This window comes from Populus nigra, chromosome 2 (genome assembly GCF_951802175.1).
Source record: "Populus nigra chromosome 2, ddPopNigr1.1, whole genome shotgun sequence".
Lineage (NCBI taxonomy): Eukaryota > Viridiplantae > Streptophyta > Magnoliopsida > Malpighiales > Salicaceae > Populus > Populus nigra.
The window spans coordinates 31,921,614-31,942,753 of NC_084853.1; positions in this window are offsets into that span (position 1 = coordinate 31,921,614).

Genomic DNA, 21,140 nt, shown 5'->3' on the forward strand with positions numbered 1-21,140 from the left:
AGAGATTAAATTCACCCATCTAGGAAGAGAAGGGAACCATTTTGCGGATGCTTTGGGCACGCTAACTACTATGACTATCATTGATCTCGAGTATAAGGTACAACCTGTACATATTGACATTAGAAATGCCCTAGCTCACTGTTGTTTAGTTGAAAGAGAGATAGACGGGAAGCCTTGGTATTACGATATCAAGAATCTTGTGCAAAATCATGAATATCCGGTGGGAGTCTCTAAAATGGATAAGAAAACACTGAGAAGATTGGCTATAGATTTCTATTTAGATGGAGAGATTTTATATAATTTTTTAAAAAAAGAAAGGTCACCAGAAGGGATCTCGGATAGAATTCCAAGTTAATCGAACCGAAGTTAGAATTCAGAGGATCACCAGATTAGGATCTCGAGATGACTAAGTTTTGATCTTAGTTTTGGGCTGAGGAGAATTGCTGTAAAAACAAAGTTTCAAATCGATCAAACTTCGACAAGATCAGTTTCAGAAGTTCAACTTTGTTTATCTTTATAAAACTTACTGCGCAAAACCCCTGCTCCGTAAGTATTATAAAGAGGGGGCATCTGTAGTAACCCATTTTTGGGTCCCCACACAAAAATGATAAATAATAAAAATAAAATGTAAATATATAGTTGGAAGAAATTAGAAAAGAATAATAGGAGGATGGAGCGCTCAGAAAATGGTCAGAAAAATTGATTAAAGAAGTTAAAAATACAAAGATTGAAATTTTGATAGTATATACTTGAATGATGAGAGCCCTGTTGGAAAAAAAAATTCAATTTGAGGAGAAAAGTCCAAAATTGATTGTTTATGGACTCAATTGGATTTTATTGAAGGTTTAATTGAATTTATAGAGGGTTTGATGGCAAGAAAAATTGATTTTTAAGTCAATTTGGGCTTTAATTGGAAGAAATTAAAGTTCTGGGGTCAAATTATAATTTTTGATAGTTGATTTGGTCAAATCAGGGGCTTAATTGCATAAATATTGAAGTTTGATGGCTAATTAGGGACCTAATTGAGAAAATCCGAAACCAAGGACTGAATTGGAAAAGGCGCGTAAATGGAGGGGCTGTAATTGATCGAATCAGGGACCAAATTGAAGAAATTTGAAGTTTATTAATCAATTGAGGGTCAAAATGCACAAATTCAAAACCAAGGACTAAAGTGAAAAAGGCGGCCAACTATAGGGGCGGCGATTGAAATTGGCAGGGATGCAATTGAATTAATTCTTAAAATCAAAATTACTTTTTGACTTAAAAGAACAAAGGATAAATTAAAGACTGAATTGGAAATGAATATGCTGGCGCCATATTTAAATGAAATGGCGCGTTTTGTCTAAAACGACATCGTTTCATGTACAAAAAAAAAATAATATAACAAAACAGTGTCGTTTTGGGCGACATTGTTCCTCCTTCTTCTTCCCCTGGACGTGCAGCAAGGGAAGGTAGCAAGTTTTATTTTTTTCTTCTTCTTTCTTCATTAACTCCTTCGTGCCGCGTGCTTTGCCAAAACCCGAAGCCCCACGCACCCTTATGATGAGAGACCAGGGGAGCCGCACCCTGCCAACCACGCCCACTAGCCAGCCAACCCGACGTCGTGGCAGGGCAGCAAAGCCTTGTTCCCCATACGCATCAATAGGGCGGCAATAGGGATGCCCCCGCTCCCTTTGTCCTATAAATACCACCCAACGCCAGCACGCACGAAGGGGGAGAGAGAAAAGAGGGAACAAAGAGAAGAGAAAGAAAAGAACGAAAAGGAAAAGGACCGAAAAAAAACAGGGAAACTGGAAACAAGGGAGAGGGACTGTGAGAGATAAAGGAGAGGGACTGTGAGAGCTAAAGGAGAAAGACGATACCGAAACAAGAAGAGGAACGGGAGAAAAAAAACACATAAACAGGAACAAAAAGAAAAGGAAACGTAGCCGAAGAAGGGGAAAGAAAATGGAGGAGAAGGGAAGAGCAGGAATCTCTCTCTCCGCCACTTGAAATAGCAGCACTGCTGCTTGGAGCTGTTGTCCGTGAGCCACGACACCGCCACCGGCCTCCACTGCAGAACCACCAGCGAAACAGCCGGACCAGCAAGTCACCGCCTCCTCCGCGCCAGGTACCTCTTTGTGTCCCTCCACTTTTACTTAGTTTTGTGGTATAGGTTTCTCCTGCATGCAAAACGATTCTGCATGTAGGAGGATGGGAGGGGGAAAATAATCCCCCCCCCATTTTGTTTTCTGAGCCAGGCCAGTTCTGGCCCAACCCTTATGTCTGGGCTGGGTCCATCCCAGACTTGAAGAAGCAGAGTGAATTGTTGGGCCGAGATCGGCCCAACCTTTTTGGGGCTGAGTCCGGCCCAGCCCACATAATTATAATATTATATATTATAATATTGTTATATTATATATATAAAAAAAATGTTAACATTTCTGAAAAAATTTTTAAAAAAAATTGTTTATTTTCCTGCATATTTTTATCAAAATTGATTAATACTAGTTTGTATTTTTATACTGTAAGGATACAAATCCAGTATTAAAACATCTGGTTTTCGTCAAAACATTGCAAAAAACATTTATAAAAAAAATAAAAAAAAATTGTTTTGCATGCATATGGTCAAGTATCTCAAAGATAAGAAAAATCATCACATCGTATTTTCATACCACAAAAAAAAAATCATATTGTTTTTTTTATATACATAAAACACAAAATATTCAAAAATATGTTTTAGCATGCACTTTGGCTTTAATAACAAGTTTGTTAGAGCCATGAGAACGAGGCCAATATTTCAAAAATTCTAAAAAAATATTTTTGTCTTCTTTTAGTATATGAGATTACGAATTTATACGTAAAACGTATTCCTGATATTAAAAATGTAGTTTTTTTATATAGACGTTAGAACAGTTGGATTTTTACCCGATAAGATAAGAACCTCTTTACCGAGGAGGACTTTTCTTGAACCATAGACGGACCAACAACTAGAAATACAATAACACCTTAATTTTTTATCAGACAATCAAACAATGCAGCTTACCTTAGGTAAGGCGTATTTAGGGTGCTAATACCTTCCTTTTACGCAATCGGTCCTCGTACTCGATCTCTGAGACCAGTTAGGGTTCCTAGTGACCAAAATACTAGGTGGCGATGATTAGTACTTAAAAGTGCATTTTTATCAAGGTTTTATATCATCATTTTGCACTTGAAGTATCAATAACTCCTTAACTAAAGCATGTTTTATAATAACATATCTAATAATATAAGATACATTTAATTCATGGTAAATGTTCATCTTAAATGCAGGCCTATCACATAAATGAAAGAATTGATTGATGAGTTGAAGTACTGAAATTGAAAGGACAAAGAGATGTCCAAACTTAGAAAAGAGATGTTGGTGCAGTCCAAACTGGAATATTGTTTGGTAATCAGGTCATATCTGGAGTTGTAAATCTCAGATGTAGGTCTACTTTATATGGATGGAAAGGTAAGACATAGGCCTACAACACTATTCAGTGTTTAGCCTATATCTCGAGTTCTAGAAGTCCAAATGATCTAAAATTTTTACCCTGAAAGATGAGACAATTTCCTAGAACTTTCATGATTTAAATCTGTTCAAATTATGACGTTATCAATGATGTTTTTGGTAGACAAGAAGATAAGAATTGTCACCAAGTCAAGATGTGGCCACCCATTCATCAATTAGTCAACAAATCAATAGTTCTGAATTTTAGCCTATAAAAGGAGGCATTTGCCATGTATTTAGGCATCTTGGTGTTCAGATCAAGATCATGCTCTTGCTCTCTCTTTTGTAATACTTAAGTTTTGTTTATATTAATTTCTTATTTATGCCTTTCATTTTCTTTTCTTTACTTAGTTAACTTCTTTCTCATTTATGTTCTTATCTTGTTTATTTATGTTTCTTTCATTCATTATGTCTAGCTAAGTTAATTATGTCAAGGTGAAAAGGGTACACTAATGGTGTAAGAATAAGTATAATATGAATTTAACATGGACCTTAATGTTGGATACTAACATGCTTTATATTTGTTATCTTGTTCACTTTTAATACTTTGCTTGTTAAATAGTTAATCTAGATTTATGTTGTATAACACTTGGTACAACAAATACTTGGCACTTTCATAGCCCATACTGTATGGTATAACTGACACCTAAGCTATGAAAGGAACTTGATTTGTTGTTAACATAAGTTATAATCATGAATGCTTAACAACATTTACAAGTATTAGCATTATTCGAAAAAGATAACTAATGTAATCATGTTAACAATTTATAATCTGATTGGAACTTTCTTTGTGTGTGGTTTCCAATTGAATAATAAGAGTTTATACTATACTTGTTTGAAATACCATTAGTGGATCCTCTAACCTTGACATTTGTTGTTATCATTGTTTCATCCTTATGTTAATCTTCCATCTCAAAGTTCTCATCAACTTCTTCTTCTTTATCTTTATAATTATCATTATTAATAGTATTATTGGTATTATTATTATTATTACTACTACTATTACTATTATTATTATTGTTATTGTTATTGTTATTGTTATTGTTATTATTGTTACTATTGTTGTTGTATTATTGTTGTTTATAATTTATACAATTAACCTCATTGTGGTTCGACCCCGGTCTTGCCGGGTTATTTATTACTTCGACACTCCTACACTTGGGAGAAGACATCAATCTTTTGGTGGTGTCAAGTTTTTGACGCCGCTACCGAGGAGGTAAATTCTTGTACAAATTATAGTATTTATTTTATTTTCACTTTTCACTTTTCTTGTATCTAACTTTGTTTATTTTTTTTGTTTTGTTTTGTTTTCTTCTTATTTTCACTTTTACACGGTCACGTACATTAAGTGGTAGACTTTGTAGGGTATCCTCATCATTTTCAGAAAATATGGCCCAAGAAGATAACCAATCACTTCATAATGAGAATAATGAGAATATTCGGGTTAGAACACTTAGAGACCACATGAATCCCATAAGAACAAGTGCACCCTCATGCATAGTTTTTTCCCCTGTTGCATCTCATTTTAATTTAAAGCCAGGCATTATTCAACTTTTACCTTCTTTTCATGGCTTAGATTTAGAAAATCCATACTTGCATTTAAGGGAATTTGAGGAGGTCTGTAACACCTATAATGACTCAAATTTTAGCATGAACACCATTAGATTAAAGCTTTTTCCTTTTTCATTAAAAGATAAAGCTAAAACATGGCTATAAAATTTTTAAAGAAGTTTTTTCCATCTCACATAACAAACTCTTTCAAAAGACAAATAATCACTTTCACTCAAAAACCAGGAGAAACATTTTTCCAATGTTGGGATAGGTATCGAGACTTGCTTAATACTTGCTCTCATCATGGTTTTGAAACATGGAGATTGGTTTCATATTTTTATGAAGGGTTAACTCCTAGAAATAGGCAAATGGTTGAATTGATGTGCAATGGAACTTTTGAGGATAAAGACCCTAATGAAGCAATGGAGTACCTAGACTTGCTAGCTGAAAATGCACAAAATTGGAACACTAGAGGCACTTATGAGGCACCAAGTAAAACCCAACCTTATACATCTAGTAGAGGTATGTATAACCTTAGGGAAGATCATGACCTCCAAGCCAAGTTTGTATCTTTAGCTAAAAAAGTCGAAGCACTAGAATTGAAAAAGAGTGGTCAATTAAAATCTGTTCAAGATATTGTGTGTCAAATCTATGCAACTAATGAACATTCAATCAATGACTATCCAACTTTGTCTTCTTTTAAGGAATGTCTCCATGAACAAGCCCATGCTTTAAACAGTTTCCAAAGGCCCAATCATAACCCATACTCGCAAACATACAACCCTGGTTGGAGAAATCACCCAAATTTCAATTAGAAGAGTGATAGCAATAATGCACAAACTTCACAGCCACCGTTTCAAGCACACCATAATTTCCAAAATTCTCATGGATATGCACCTCCTTATGCTCCACCTCCTAGAAGAAACCTTGAGGAAACATTGCATGCATTCATTGAAAAGCAAGAGACAATCAACACTCAACTTGCTCAAAGTATGACAGATTTTAAAGATACTCTTGCAAAATTGACATCTGCTCTCAGTTTCCAAGAGAAAGGTAAGTTTCCATCTCAACCACAACAAAATCCCAAGGGGCAGTACAATATGAATGCAAGTAGTTCTGGAAGCCAACACAAGGATCAAGCCAAATCAGTCATCACTCTTCGCAGTGGTAAGGTTATTGAAAAACCCATTCTTGAACCTTGTGAGAAAGATGATGAGTCAATCTCTAAGGGTAAAGAAGAGGTTAAATCTGAACATTGCGAAGAAAAGACTGATTCCCCACCAGCACTTCCATTTCCTCATGCCATGACCAAACAAAGGAAAGTCAATCACAACTCTGAAATCTTTGAAACTTTCAAACTTTCAAACAGGTAAGGATCAATATACCTTTGTTGGATGCTACTAAACAGATTTCTTCTTATGCTAAATTTTTGAAAGATCTGTGCACTATGAAGAGAAAACTGAATGTGAAAAAGAAAGCCTTTTTAGCTGAACAAGTAAGTGCTATTCTTCAAAACAATAATGCTTTGAAATATAAAGACCCTGGTTGTCCTACGATTTCATGCTTTATTGGAGAACATAAAATTGAAAGAGCTTTACTTGATCTTGGAGCTAGTGTGAATTTACTTCCATATTCAGCTTTTCAAAGTCTCAATCTAGGTGAGTTAAAACCAACTTCTGTGACTCTTTTACTTGCCGATAGATCTGTAAAAGTGCCTAGAGGAATAGTTGAAGATGTGTTAGTACAAGTCGATAAATTCATTTATCCTGTGGATTTTATTTTCTTGGATACACAACCTGTTGAAGCATGTAATTCATTTCTTGTTATTTTAGAACGTCCATTTCTTGCAACTTCTAATGCATTAATTAATTGTAAGAATGGACTGATGAAGCTATCTTTTGGAAACATGACATTGGAGATGAATATTTTCAACATTTGCAAGCAACCTGGAGATGATAATGATTTACAAGAAGTGGACTTTACTGAAAAATTAGTTCATGACCAATTTCAAACCACTTCCAGTGAAACTGAGATTGATGAATCTGATGATTTGCAAATGGTTTATTTTCAGGAAGAATCAAAGGCAAATAGTTGGAGACCAAAAATTGAGGAATTGTCACCACGATCAATTGAGTCCATACCTTCAAGCGTTCAACAACCAAAACTGGATTTGAAGTCGTTACCATTCAATCTCAAATACTCATTTTTAGGAGAAAATGAAACTTTTCCAGTAATAATCTCTTCTAAACTTAATGCACATCAAGAAGGTAAGTTATTACAAACTCTAAAAATGCACAAAAATGCATTAAGATGGACCATAGCTAACATAAAAGGAATTAGTCCTTTTATTTGCACACACAGGATTTATTTGGAGGAAAATGCTAAACCCTCTAGAGAAATGCAATGAAGGCTTAATCATAATATGAAAGAAGTAGTGAAAAATGAAGTCATTAAGCTTCTAGATAATGGAATCATTTATCCTATTTCTGACAGCAAATGGGTAAGTCCTACCCAAGTTGTACTCAAGAAGTCTGGAGTCATTGTGATAACAAATGAGAAAAATGAGTTAATTCCAACTAAGACTATTACTGGTTGGCGCATGTGCATTGACTATAGGAAACTTAATTCAATGACTAGAAAAGATCATTTTCCTTTACCTTTCATGGATCAAATCCTAGAAAGAGTTGCAGGTCATGAATTTTATTATTTCCTAGATGGCTATTCAGGTTATAACCAAATTGAAATTGCATTGGAAGATCAAGAGAAGACTATTTTCACATGTCCATTTGGTACTTTTGCATATCGAAGGATGCTTTTTGGATTATGTAATGCACCAGCCACGTTTCAAATATGCATGCTCAATATATTTAGTGATATGGTTGAACGTTTTCTTGAAATTTTAATGGATGATTCATTTGATGATTGTTTAACTAACTTAAAAAAGGTTTTAAGCAAGTGTGAAGAGAAGAATCTTGTACTGAATTGGGGAAAATGTCACTTTATGGTAACAAACGGCATTGTACTTGGTCACATTGTTTCATCAAAAGGAATTGAGGTTGACAAATCTAAAATCGAGTTAATTGCTAATTTGCCAACACCAAAATCTGTTAAAGATGTTAGATCATTCTTAGGACATGCTGGTTTTTATAGAAGGTTCATCAAAGATTTTAGTATGATATCTAAGCCCTTGAGTAACCTTCTAACAAAGGATAATATTTTTGAATGGACTGAACATTGTGAAGAAGCCTTTGTTAAACTTAAAAACTTGCTTACTTCTGCTCCTTTCATTCAACCTCCTGATTGGTCATTACCTTTTGAAATAATGTGTGACGCTAGTGATTATGTCGTGGATGCTGTCTTGGGACAAAAAAAAGATAAGAAACCTTATGTGATTTACTATGCAAGTAAAACTTTAAATAGTGCTCAAATGAATTACACCACCACTGAAAAAGAATTACTTAAAATAGTATTTTCATGTGAAAAATTCAGGTCTTATCTTGTTGGCTCAACTGTTGTTGTTTTCAGTGATCATACAGCATTGAAATATCTTCTTTCTAAGAAAGATTCTAAGGCTAGATAGGTTCGGTGGATTTTGTTACTTCAAGAATTTGATATCACAATCAAAGACAAGAAAGGCACCGAAAATGTTGTCGCAGATCACTTGTCAAGATTGACAACAAATTTGAGAACTGACATCACACCAATCGATGACTACTTTCCTGACGAATCTTTATTTTCTATCTCTACAATGCCTTGGTATGCTAATATTGTTAATTTTCTTGTTTTAGGACAATTACCAGCTCATTGGAGCACCCAAGACAAAAGAAAGTTCTTGAACGAAGTAAAGAACTTTTATTGGGATGACCCTTATTTATTCAAATATTGTCCTGATCAAATATTTCGAAGATGCATTCCTGACAATGAGGTAAGTAGTGTCATTAATTTTATCATTCTGAGGCATGTGGGGGTCATTTCTCATCAAGAAAGACCACTGCAAAATCTTACAAAGTGGATTTTACTGGCCCCCCATGTTCAAGGACTAACATGCATTCTGCAAGACTTGTGAAGACTGTCAAAAGTTGGGATCTATTTCAAAACGTCACATGATGCCCTTAAATCCTATTCTTGTTATTGAGATCTTTAATTGTTGGGGCATAGATTTCATGGGTCCATTTCCTCCTTCATTTGGTTTCTTGTACATATTAGTTGCAGTAGATTATGTTTCAAAATGGATAGAGGCAATTCCAAGTCGAAACAATGATCACAAAACAGTAATAAAGTTTTTAAAAGAAAATATTTTGAGTCGATTTGGAATCCCTCGAGCCATGATAAGTGATGGTGGAACACATTTCTGCAACAAGCCATTTGAGTCTTTAATGAAGAAATATGGAATCACACACAAAGTTGCCACCTCTTATCACCCTCAAACAAGTGGACAAGTAGAGCTTGCTAATAAGGAGATCAAACAGATCTTAGAGAAAACAGTGAACCCTAATAGGAAAGACTGGTCTTTAAGACTTAATGATGCACTTTGGGCTTATCGAACTGCTTATAAAACATCATTAGGTATGTCACCTTATAGACTAGTCTATGGAAAACCTTGTCACTTGCCTGTGGAACTGGAACATAAAGCTTATTGGGCTATCAAAGCTTTCAATTCAAACCTTGATGATGCTAGTCAGCTGCGTAAGTTACAAATAAATGAGCTTGAGGAAATAAGAAATGATGTTTATGAGAATTCAAAAATTCATAAAGCAAGAATCAAAGAATTTCATGACAAGAGAATCTTGAGAAAAACATTTGATGTTGGTCAAAAAGTTTTGCTTTATGATTTTTTACTCCATTTATTTCCTGGAAAGCTAAGATCAAGATGGAGCGGTCATTTTATTGTGAAACATGTGTATCCATATAGGGCCTATGATATCGAGAATCCAAAGAATGGCAATGTTTTCAAGGTAAATGGACATCTTTTGAAAGTTTACTTTGATAATTTTTTAGTTGAAAATGACTATTGAATTGAGTGATGCTGTATATAAAGAATGATTATTTTTCTTACATTGTTTTGTCTTTCATTTTGGTGTGAATTTTGTTTTGCTAGTCTCTCTCACCCCGGTCAAATGGTGGATAACGGTACTCCGTGATTTCAGTCGGTTCTTTCAGTTTCCCATAATAATTGATATCTGTATATATTTGTGCAATTCTTTGCTCTTTCTCCCTTCTTTGACTCTCTTCTCCAATTCTCATTTGAAAATGGAACCACTCTTGAAAAATTGAAAAAGTACTTTCCCGCTCTGCCTCAGAATACGATTACAAAAATTTACCGTGCTAGGTGTACAAGATTGAGGTTGTTAATGAATCATGGAATTTCTGAAGATATTCGTTGGCTGATTGAAGCAAAGGTCCGATTATCAGGTGAGTCCTCCAATTCTTTCATCTCATACATGCTTGGAACAGGTAAAAGCACTTTTGCAAAGAAACGTCGTGCAAAACGATTGAAAGTCTGTCACAGATGTGCCAGATGGACTTGTAATGCAACATGTCGTTCTTTAGGAATGGTATCTATAAACCGTGAAGATAAAATACAATTCATTAAGGATGGCCTGAGTAAGGGGTCTTTAGATAATCTTTTATTAACCCTTGAGACGCATCCTAGTGGAGATGTGCATCGTGGTTATTCATGATTTATGGCCACAATTCCATAAAGAACATGATCGACTTAGTCTTGGGAATCTGACTATAAAAGACCCTGTTTGCCAGTTTTTAAGAAAACTAGATGGGAAGCCTATCCCCGACCCATAGAGGACGTTTAAGCCGTTCTTAGACGTAAAACCAAGGGAAGATGTGAGCCACAATCACAACTACCTGTACATGCTTTTTCAAAATAAATAAATAAATAAAGAGAGAGAGAAAGAGAGTGTGTGAGACTCCAGCTAGCCTACATATAGGTGGTATGATTGCATCTTCAATTTCTCATCTATAAAATCTTCTCTTCCTTCCCTTCATTTCTACTCAACCCATACATTTAACAAATATAGAACTGTGTAGAAATAAATCTTCTCTTCCTTCCCTTCATTTCTACTCAACCCATACATTTAACAAATATAGAACTGTGTAGAAATGGCAGGTTCCTCAAGTCATCACATCAGAAATATTTGTGTTTTCGGTGGATCCAGTCGTGAGAAAGAAAAAGAGTTTTTAGAATCAGCAAATTATCTTGGTCAGGTATTAGCTAAGAGAAAGATTCATTTAGTGTATGGAGGAGGCAGCCTTGGGTTAATGGGGGTATGTCAATAGCTGCATTTTTAGAAGGAAGTCAAGTTTTGGGGGTCGTCCCCAAAGCTTTAGCAAAAGGGGACATCATTGGAAAAACAATCGGAGAGGAACTACAGGTCTCCACAATGTTTGATCGCATGAATGCAATGTTTAACCATGCTGACGCCTTCATTGCCTTACCAGGTGGTCTGGGCATATTGGAAGAGATCTTTCATATTTCCTTTTAGGCCCAACTTCACATTCACCATAAACCTATAGGTTTGCTCAATGTTAATGGTTTTTATGATAATTTGTTGTCTTTTCTTGATTAAGCTGTGGAACAGGAATTTCTAACATCTTTGGCACGACAAATCATAATCTCTACTGCTACTGCTGAACAATTGATCGACGAGCTACAATCTTTCACCCCTGTAATTGATCCTTCCATGAGTCACAAAAATTGGTCAACTAAAGAAAGCTGTAAAAAGCTTAGATTGGATTTGAGCCTTTGTTTGTGAATCCTTGTGTCTTTTGGTTTTATTATTAGCATATTATTTTGTTTTGTTATTTCTTATATTTGTTTAAGTGTGTTTCAAGTTTGTTAGTGTTCGTTGTTTCAGGTGATGTCTTCTATACTCTATCTTTCTATCTTATGATATTGAGGACAATGTCTTGTTCTGGTTGGGGGGAGAGGGTAGTAGTTGACATTAAAAAAAAAACTAACTTACTAACTGTTTTTGCTATTATTAAAACCATTTGACAAAACTGTTATTAGGATGGCAGAGTAATGAGGAATTTTATTAATCTTGAGACGCATCTTAGTAAATAGTCTTATCAAGGTCTATCATAATACTTCTTGAAATATTCAGGTTTACAAACTCTCGCATTGTTATCACTTAATTCTGCTCATATACTCATTTAACAAATATTCTTAAACCTTCATTTTCACACACACACTTTAACATATGATTGTGGGTTACACATTGGATTATTACATTATTTATGTTCTTTTGTTAAAGGTAACAACTAAGGGATAGGGATAGTCTATAATTTGCAAAAAAAAAACAACAAAAAGAAAATGATGATAATAAAAACATAGATAAGTTTGATTTCGTAGCCTCCCTAACCTAAGCAATTAAGCCCGAAGGGGTGTTTTAACACCTAATACCCTAAAGTCAACTGACTTGGGAGCTATTGGCCCAAAGCTTGTTACATGGGTTAAGGAGAAAAGCTCAAGGGAATCAAACATTGCACTATCTACGCATCAGTATCTGCAACCCGAGTTACTAAGCTCGTAGGGGTGTCTTAACACCCAATGCCCTAAGACCAACTAGTCTGGGAGTCATTAGCCAAAAGCTTGTTACATGGGTTAAAGATGCATTTTGTTTTATGTTATATGTATATATATTAAAAAAAAGAGAGAAAAAATAATAATAATAACCTCAACCCAAGGAAGTTAACCTTAAATATTAGAACAAAATATTGTTTTTTTTTTCCAATAAAAGCCACATCATCTATGTTTTCATACATTGAGCACATAACAAGGAAGGTTTATTAATGTTTTGTTTAAGAGATATTGAGCAGATATATAAAATTTAATGAGAGTTTGTTTATCTGGATAGATTAATAGAAGTTGAATGATGAATGCCTTGCTTTGTGGAATTTGCAAATTGCTTTTCTATTTTAACGCTTTGATTACTAGGGACTAGTAATAAGCTGGTTGGGGGTGTGATTAGTACTTAAAAGTGTATTTTTATCAAGGTTTTATATCATCATTTTGCACTTGAAGTATCAATAACTCCTTAACTAAAGCATGTTTTATAATAACATATCTAATAATATAAGATACCTTTAATTCATGGTAAATGTTTATCTTAAATGCAGGCCTATCACATAAATGAAAGAATTGATTGATGAGTTGAAGTACTGAAATTGAAAGGACAAAGAGATGGCCAAACTTAGAAAATAGATGTTGATGCAGTCCAAACTGGAACATTGTTCGGTAATCAGGTCATATCTGGAGCTGTAGATCTCAGATTTAGGTCTACTTTATATGGATGGAAAGGTAAGACATAGGCCTACAACTTTCATGGGGAGCTCAAGATTTAATAAGGCCGTTTTCAAGTCCAAATTATAGCAACAACAAAGACATCCGAATCTGTCATGCAGCCCAGACACTGTTCAGTATTCAACACATATCTCGAGTTCTAGAAGTCCAAATGATCTAAAATTTTTACCCTTAAAGATGAGACAATTTCCTAGAACTTTCATGATTTAAGTTTGTTTAAATTATGACATTATCAATGATGTTTTTGGCAGACAAGAAGATAAGAATTGTCACCAAGTCAAGATGTGGTCACCCATTCATCAATTAGTCAACAAATCAATAGTTCTGAATTTTAGCCTATGAAAGGAGGCATTTGCCATGTATTTAGGTATATTGGTGTTTAAATCAAGATCATGCTCTTGCTCTCTCTTTTGTAATACTTAAGTTTTGTTTATATTAATTTCTTGTTTATGCCTTTCATTTCCTTTTCTTTACTTTGTTAACTTCTTTCTCATTTATGTTCTTATCTTGTTTATTTATGTTTCTTTCATTCATTATGTCTAGCTAAGTTAATTATGTCAAGGTGAAAAGGGTACACTAATAGTGTAAGAATAAGTATAATATAAACTTAACATGGACCTTAATGTTGGCTACTAACATGCTTTATATTTGTTATCTTGTTCACTTTTAATACTTTGCTTGTTAAATGGTTAATCTAGATTTATGTTGTATAACACAACAAATACTTGGCACAACAAATACTTGGCACTTTCATAGCCCATATTGTATGGTATAATCAACACCTAAGTTAGGATAGTTTAAATGTTTTAAAATTATAAAATATAAAATAAATTTACAAAAAAAAATAATTACAATTTTTATTTAGGATACGTCAAGGATAGTTTAAATATTTTAAAATTATAAAATATAAAAGAAATTTATAAAAAATAATAATTAGGATTTCTTTTTAGGATACGTCAAGGATAGTTTAAGTGTTTTAAAATTATAAAATATAAAAGAAATTAATAAAAAATTAATAATTATGATTTCTCTTTAGAATACTTAAAAGATATTTGAATGTTTTAAAATTATAAAAAATAAAACAAATTAATTAGGATTTACGTTTAGGAAACTTCAAGGATAGTTTAAATATTTTAAAATTATAAAATATAAAATAAATTTACAAAAAAAATAATTAGGATTTCTTTTTGGATAAGTCAAGGAAATTTTAAATATTTTAAAAATATAAAAAATTAATTATAATTTATGTTTAGAATACTTCAAGGATAATTTGAATGTTTTAAAATTATAAAATATAAAAAAAATTAATTACAATTTCTGTTCAGGATACTTCAAGGAAAGTTTAAATGTTTTAAAATTATTTAATATAAAATAAATTTACAAAAAAAATAATTAGGATTTCTCTTTTGGATACGTCAAGGAAAGTTTAAATATTTTAATAATATAAAAAATTAATTAGGATTTCTGTTTAGGATACTTCAAGGATAGTTTGAATGTTTTAAAATTATTTAATATAAAATAAATTTACAAAAAAAAATAATTAGAATTTCTTTTTTGGATACGTTAATGAAAGTTTAAATATTTTAAAAATATTAAAAAAATTAATTAGGATTTATGTTTAGAATACTTTAAGGATAATTTGAATGTTTTAAAATTATAAAATATATAAAAAATTAATTAGGATTTCTGTTTAGGATACTTCAAGGATAGTTTAAATGTTTTAAAATTATTTAATATGAAATAAATTTACAAAAAAAATAATTAGAATTTCTCTTTTGGATACGTCAAGGAAAGTTTAAATGTTTTAATAATATAAAAAATTAATTAGGATTTCTGTTTAGGATACTTTAAGGATAGTTTAAATGTTTTAAAATTATTTAATATAAAATAAATTTACAAAAAAATAATAATTAGGATTTCTCTTTTAGATACATCAAGGAAAGTTTAAATGTTTTAATAATATAAAAAATTAATTAGGATTTCTCTTTAGGAAACTTCAATGATAGTTTAAATGTTTTAAAATTATAAATTGCAAAAGAAATTTATAAAAAATAATAATTAGGATTTCTCTTTCAAATACTAAAATGATAGTTTGAATGTTTTAAAATTGTAAAAAAATAAAAAAAAACAATTAATTTGGATTTTTATTTAGAAAACTTTAAGGATAGTTTAAATGTTTTAAAATTATAAAATATAAAAGAAATTTCTAAAAAAAAATAACTAGTATTTCTCTTTAGAATGCATTAAGGTTAGTGTAAAAGTTTTAAAATTATAAAATATAAAAGAAATTTAAAAAAAAATAATAATTAGGATTTCTATTTTGTATACATTAAGGAAAGTTTAAATGTTTTAAAAATATAAAAAATTAATTAAGATTTCTGTTTAGGATACTTCAAGGATAGTTTCAATGTTTTAAAATTATAAAATATATAAAAAATTAATTAGTATTTCTATTTAGGATACTTCAAGGATAGTTTCAATGTTTTAAAATTATTTAATATAAAATAAATTTACAAAAAAAAATAATTAAAATTTCTCTTTAGGATACGTTAAGGATAATTTAAATGTTTTAAAAATATAAAAAATATAAAAAACTTAATTAGGATTTCTGTTTAGGAAACTTCAAGTATAGTTTAAATGTTTTAAAATTATTTAATATAAAACTAATTTACAAAAAGCAAATTAGGATGTCTCTTTAAAATACTTCAAGGTTAGTGTAAAAGTTTTAAATTATAAAATATAAAAGAAATTTATAGAAAATAATAATGTTTTAAAATTATTTAATATAAAACTAATTTACAAAAAACAAATTAGGATTTCTCTTTAAAATACTTCAAGGTTAGTGTAAAAGTTTTAAATTATAAAATATAAAAGAAATTTATAGAAAATAATAATTAGGGTTTCTCTTCAAAGTTAGTGTAAAAGTTTTAAATTATAAAATATAAAAGAAATTTATAGAAAATAATAATTAGGGTTTCTCTTTAGAATACTTAAAGGATATTTTGAAGGTTTTAAAATTATAAAAAGTAAAAAAAAAATTGATTAGGATTTACGTTTAAGAAACTTCAAGGATAGTTTAAATGTTTTAAAATTATAAAATATAAAATAAATTTACAAAAAATTAATAATTAGGATTTCTCTTTTGGATTCATCACGAAAAGTTTAAATGTTTTAAAAATATAAAAAAATTATTAAGATTTCTGTTTAGAATACTTCAAAGATAGTTTGAATGTTTTAAAATTATAAAATATATGAAACAATAATTAGGATTTCTGTTTAGGATACTTTAAGGATAGTTTAAATATTTTTAAAATTATTTAATATACAGTAAATTTACAAAAAAAAAATAATTAGGATTTCTGTTTAGGAGACGTTAAGGATAATTTAAATGTTTTAAAAATATAAAAAATAATTTTAATAATTAGGATTTATATTTAATAATTAGGATTTCTCTTTAGGATACATCAAGGATAGTTTAAATATTTTAAAAATATAAAAAAACTTAATTAGGATTTCTGTTTAGGAAACTTCAAGTATAGGTTAAATGTTTCAAAAACTTTTAATATAAATTAAATTAACAAAAAATAATTTTTAGGATTTCTCTTTAGGATACGTCAAAGATAGTTTAAATGTTTTAAAATTATAAAATATAAAACAAATTTACAAAAAAAAATAATGAAGATTTCTCTTTTGGATACGTTAAGGAAAGTTTGCATGTTTTAAAAAATAAAAAATTACTTAGAAATGGGGTCCATAAAAATTACTTAGAAATGACCCCATATAACTTTCTGTCCCCAACTTCTTCCCAACACAAAGGTGTCCTACACTTTCTGCCATAAAGAGCTTCAAATGGGGTCATTCCAATTGTTATCTGATAACTGTTGTTATACATGAATTCTACTAGTGACAGGTGCTCCTCCCAGTTTCCCCCAAATTCCAAAGCACATGACCTTAGTAAATCCTCTAAGACCTGAATAATTCTCTCAGATTGGCCATTAGTTTGCGGATGAAAGGCAGTACTGATACTCAAATTTGTTCCCAAGGCACGTTGTATGCTTGGCCAGAGACGTGAAGTAAATCTTAGGTCGCGATCTGAAACAATTGATGTTGGGACCCCATGAAGCCTTACAACTTCGTTCACATAAATTTTAGCCAACTTGTCAACTGGATCTATCATCTTTACTGGAAAGAAAAGGGTAGACTTAGTTAGTCGATCCACAATGACCCAGATTGCATCATTTCCTCTCTTTCCTCTGGGTAGTCCCGACACAAAGTCCATTGTGATCATCTCCCACTTCCACTCAGGGATTGGTAATAGTTGTAACAGCCCTGCCAGTTTTCAGTGTTCTACTTTTACTTGTTGGCAAATACTACATTTTGCCACGTAACCAACCACTTCTTTTCTTATATTTGGCCACCAGTAGTACTGTTTCAGATCCTGGTACATCTTAGTACTACCTGGATGTACAGTGAACTTAGACTCGTGAGCTTCTTGTAGTAACTTTTGTTTAAGGGCTTTTTTGTCAGGCACATACATACGTCGCCGCAACATCACTATTCCATCATCACCCATTCAAAAAAGAGTTTCACCCCCCGATTCCAGTTTGATTCTTACTTTTAACACCTCATCATCAATCTGTTGTGCCTCTAATATTTGCTCTCGATATCCTGACTTCACCCTTAGTTGAGCCATTAAGGATCCTTTCGGACTAACACTTAATACTGCTTCCAATCTTTTTAGTCTAATCATAGTTTCCTCATTCCAAGTCGCTGGTCCACCCTTAATCGCCTTATCTTTACGGCTAAGAGCATCTGCGACAACATTCGCTTTTCCTGGATGATAATCTATAATGCAGTCGTAGTCTTTAATTAATCTATAATGAACCCGGGATCCGTATAAGTAGTGCCTCCATACTCGTAAAGCAAAAATTACTGTTGCCAATTCTAAATCATGACCTGGGTAGTTGACTTCATGAGTCTTCAGTTGTCTCGATGCATAGGCAACTACTTTTCCCTGCTGCATTAGAACATAACCCAGTCCTTTTCTTGAGGCATCACTATAGACTACAAAGCCTTCTGTTCCGAATGGAAGGATTAGTATGGGGGTAGTAGTAAGCCTTCTCTTCAATTCTTGAAAGCTCTCCTCGCACTCATTTTACCACTCCCATCTTATATTCTTCCCGGTGAGTCGTGTTAATGGAGTTGCTATTGTTGAAAACCCTTTGATAAATCTTCTATAATACCCTGCCAATCCGAGAAAACTACGAATTTCAGTTACTGTAGTAGGTCTTTCCCATCTCAAAACTGCTTCCACCTTCTGAGGGTCCATAAAAATGCCTTTTGAAGACACTACATGCCCCAAAAAGGTAACTTATTTTAACCAGAAGTCACATTTATCCAACTTGGCATACAACTGGCGGCTCCTCAGAGTCTGTAGTGTCTGTCTCAGGTGTTGTTCATGCTCCTCATAGGATTTGGAGTAAACCAAGATGTCATCGATGAATACGACAACAAACTTATCAAGGTATGGTTGGAATACTCGGTTCATTAAATCCATAAAAAGTGCTGGAGCATTAGTTAATCCAAAGGGTAGCACTAAGAACTCAAAGTGTCCATAGCGAGTTTTGAAGGCAAATTTCGGCACATCTTGCCCCTTGATTCACATTTGATAGTATCCTGATCTTAAATCAATCTTTGAGAATACTTTGGCACCCTTCAACTGATCGAACAAATCATCTATCCGTGGAAGTGGATATCTGTTCTTTACCATCACTTTATTCAGCTGACGGTAATCTATGCAAAACCTCAATGTTCCATCCTTCTTCTTCACAAATAATACAGGTGCCCCCCAAGGTGAGTTGCTTGATCATATGAACCCCTTGTCTAAAAGCTCCTGCAATTGAATTTTCAACTCATCCAATTCTTTTGGGGCCATTCTACACGGTGGTTGGGCTATAGGAGACACCTTAGGCAATGTATCTATGGTGACTTCAACTTCTCTTTCTGGGGGTAGTCTTGGCAATTCTTCCAGAAATACATCCGGAAATTCCCTCACAATTGGAATGTCGGACAATCCTATTTTACCCTTTTCTGAATTTATCACATAGACAAGGTATGTTGTACAACATTTCTTTAGTAGTTTTCTCGCAACTATACTCGAGATCATATTTGGAAAGTTGGAAGTTCTCTCCCCCTTAAAGACCATTGTTTCACCCTTAGCCCCTTGAAAAGTTATTGTTTTTGTAAAGCAGTCTAAACGAGCCTTATTTTTGCCCAACCAATTCATACCTAGAATTATATCAAAATCACTTAATTCTAGGGGTATTAAATCTGCTTTTAGTTCACACCCATTAATGTTAATTCCCACCCCTTTAAATACAATATTTTTTCCCACAGTTTCACCCAAAGATGTCCCAATAATAAATCCTTTTTCTACCTTTTTTGTTTCCTTACTCAATTTGGTTACATTTTTATTTGCTATAAAGGAGTGAGTGGCACCAGAATCAAACAAAACATGCATTTGATAGTCATTCATTTGCAGCATACCTGCCACCATATCTGATGCTGCTCTGACATCCTCCTAGGTCATATGGAAAACCCTTCCTTGATCCCTTTCATTTTGCACTCTAGGTCGTCCCCTATTTGAGTTAGCTCCTGACTGAGTTGACCTTCCCAGTCTGTTTACTGTGATAGACTGCTAATGACTCTAACTTTGCTGCCTATGTCTCTGAGGCTGTTCAGTGTTTAACTGGGGGCATTCCCTTTTAAAGTGACCCTTCTCACCATAGTGATGACATCCTCTTCCCAAGTACTAACAGGTTTTCCACTTATGACCTTCTCTTTGACATATATAGCATCATCTAGGAGAAACCATACAACTCCCAGGGTGTCTTTGTTCACACTGAGCACATCGAGGGTAGCCAATTTCCTTCTGATCATTATGCCCCCTTGCAGCTATAGCCCTGGAGCGGGTTTGGCCACTTCCCGACCTCCCATCGATATCCTGTCAAAAGCTAGTTGACGTCCCCCTTTTCTTTTTGAATTGAAGGAACTATTCGCCTCTACTTTTCTTTGGAAGTGGTGGTCTGCCTAAAAATTCCATATCCTTTCGTTTTCCTGCACCCCCATGACTCTGTTGGCCTTGTTCCATACAAGCCTCTAAGGCCTGTGCTGCTTCAATCAGTTCCCTTACTGTCTTGAATTGCAAAGCAATCAACCCCTGCTTCAATTCTTGTCTGAAGCCATCCCTTAACTTTTCTATCATGTGTTGTTCTGATGGGACATAATGTGGTGTAAATAGTGAGAGGTCATGAAATCGTCTTTTATACTCGAGTACAAACATTCCCTTCTGTCTCAAAGCTAGGAATTCCCGTTCCTTCATCTTCTGATGATATTTGGAGTAATATTGATTCTCAAACTCTATCTTGAAGTCATCCTAGAATAGGGTTTCTGTAGCCCTCCTCAACTGAACTGTCTCCCACCAAGTCATAGCACCGTCTGATAGTAATTGAGTAAAACAATCTACCTGCAGATCATGTGGTATCTTAATTTGAATCATGGTTTTCTCCACCTTTCTAATCCACCTTCCCGCCACTTCAACATTCTGTTCACCTGAGTAGGGTTCACAACCCATTTCTCTCATACTTTTCACCAAACGAACTAGTTGTACCACGTCATTAATAGCTGTAGCTACTTCTGAAACAGTTGGTACGATGGGTGCAGGTGGGGGTGTTGGCATAGGAGTGGCAGCATTAGCCA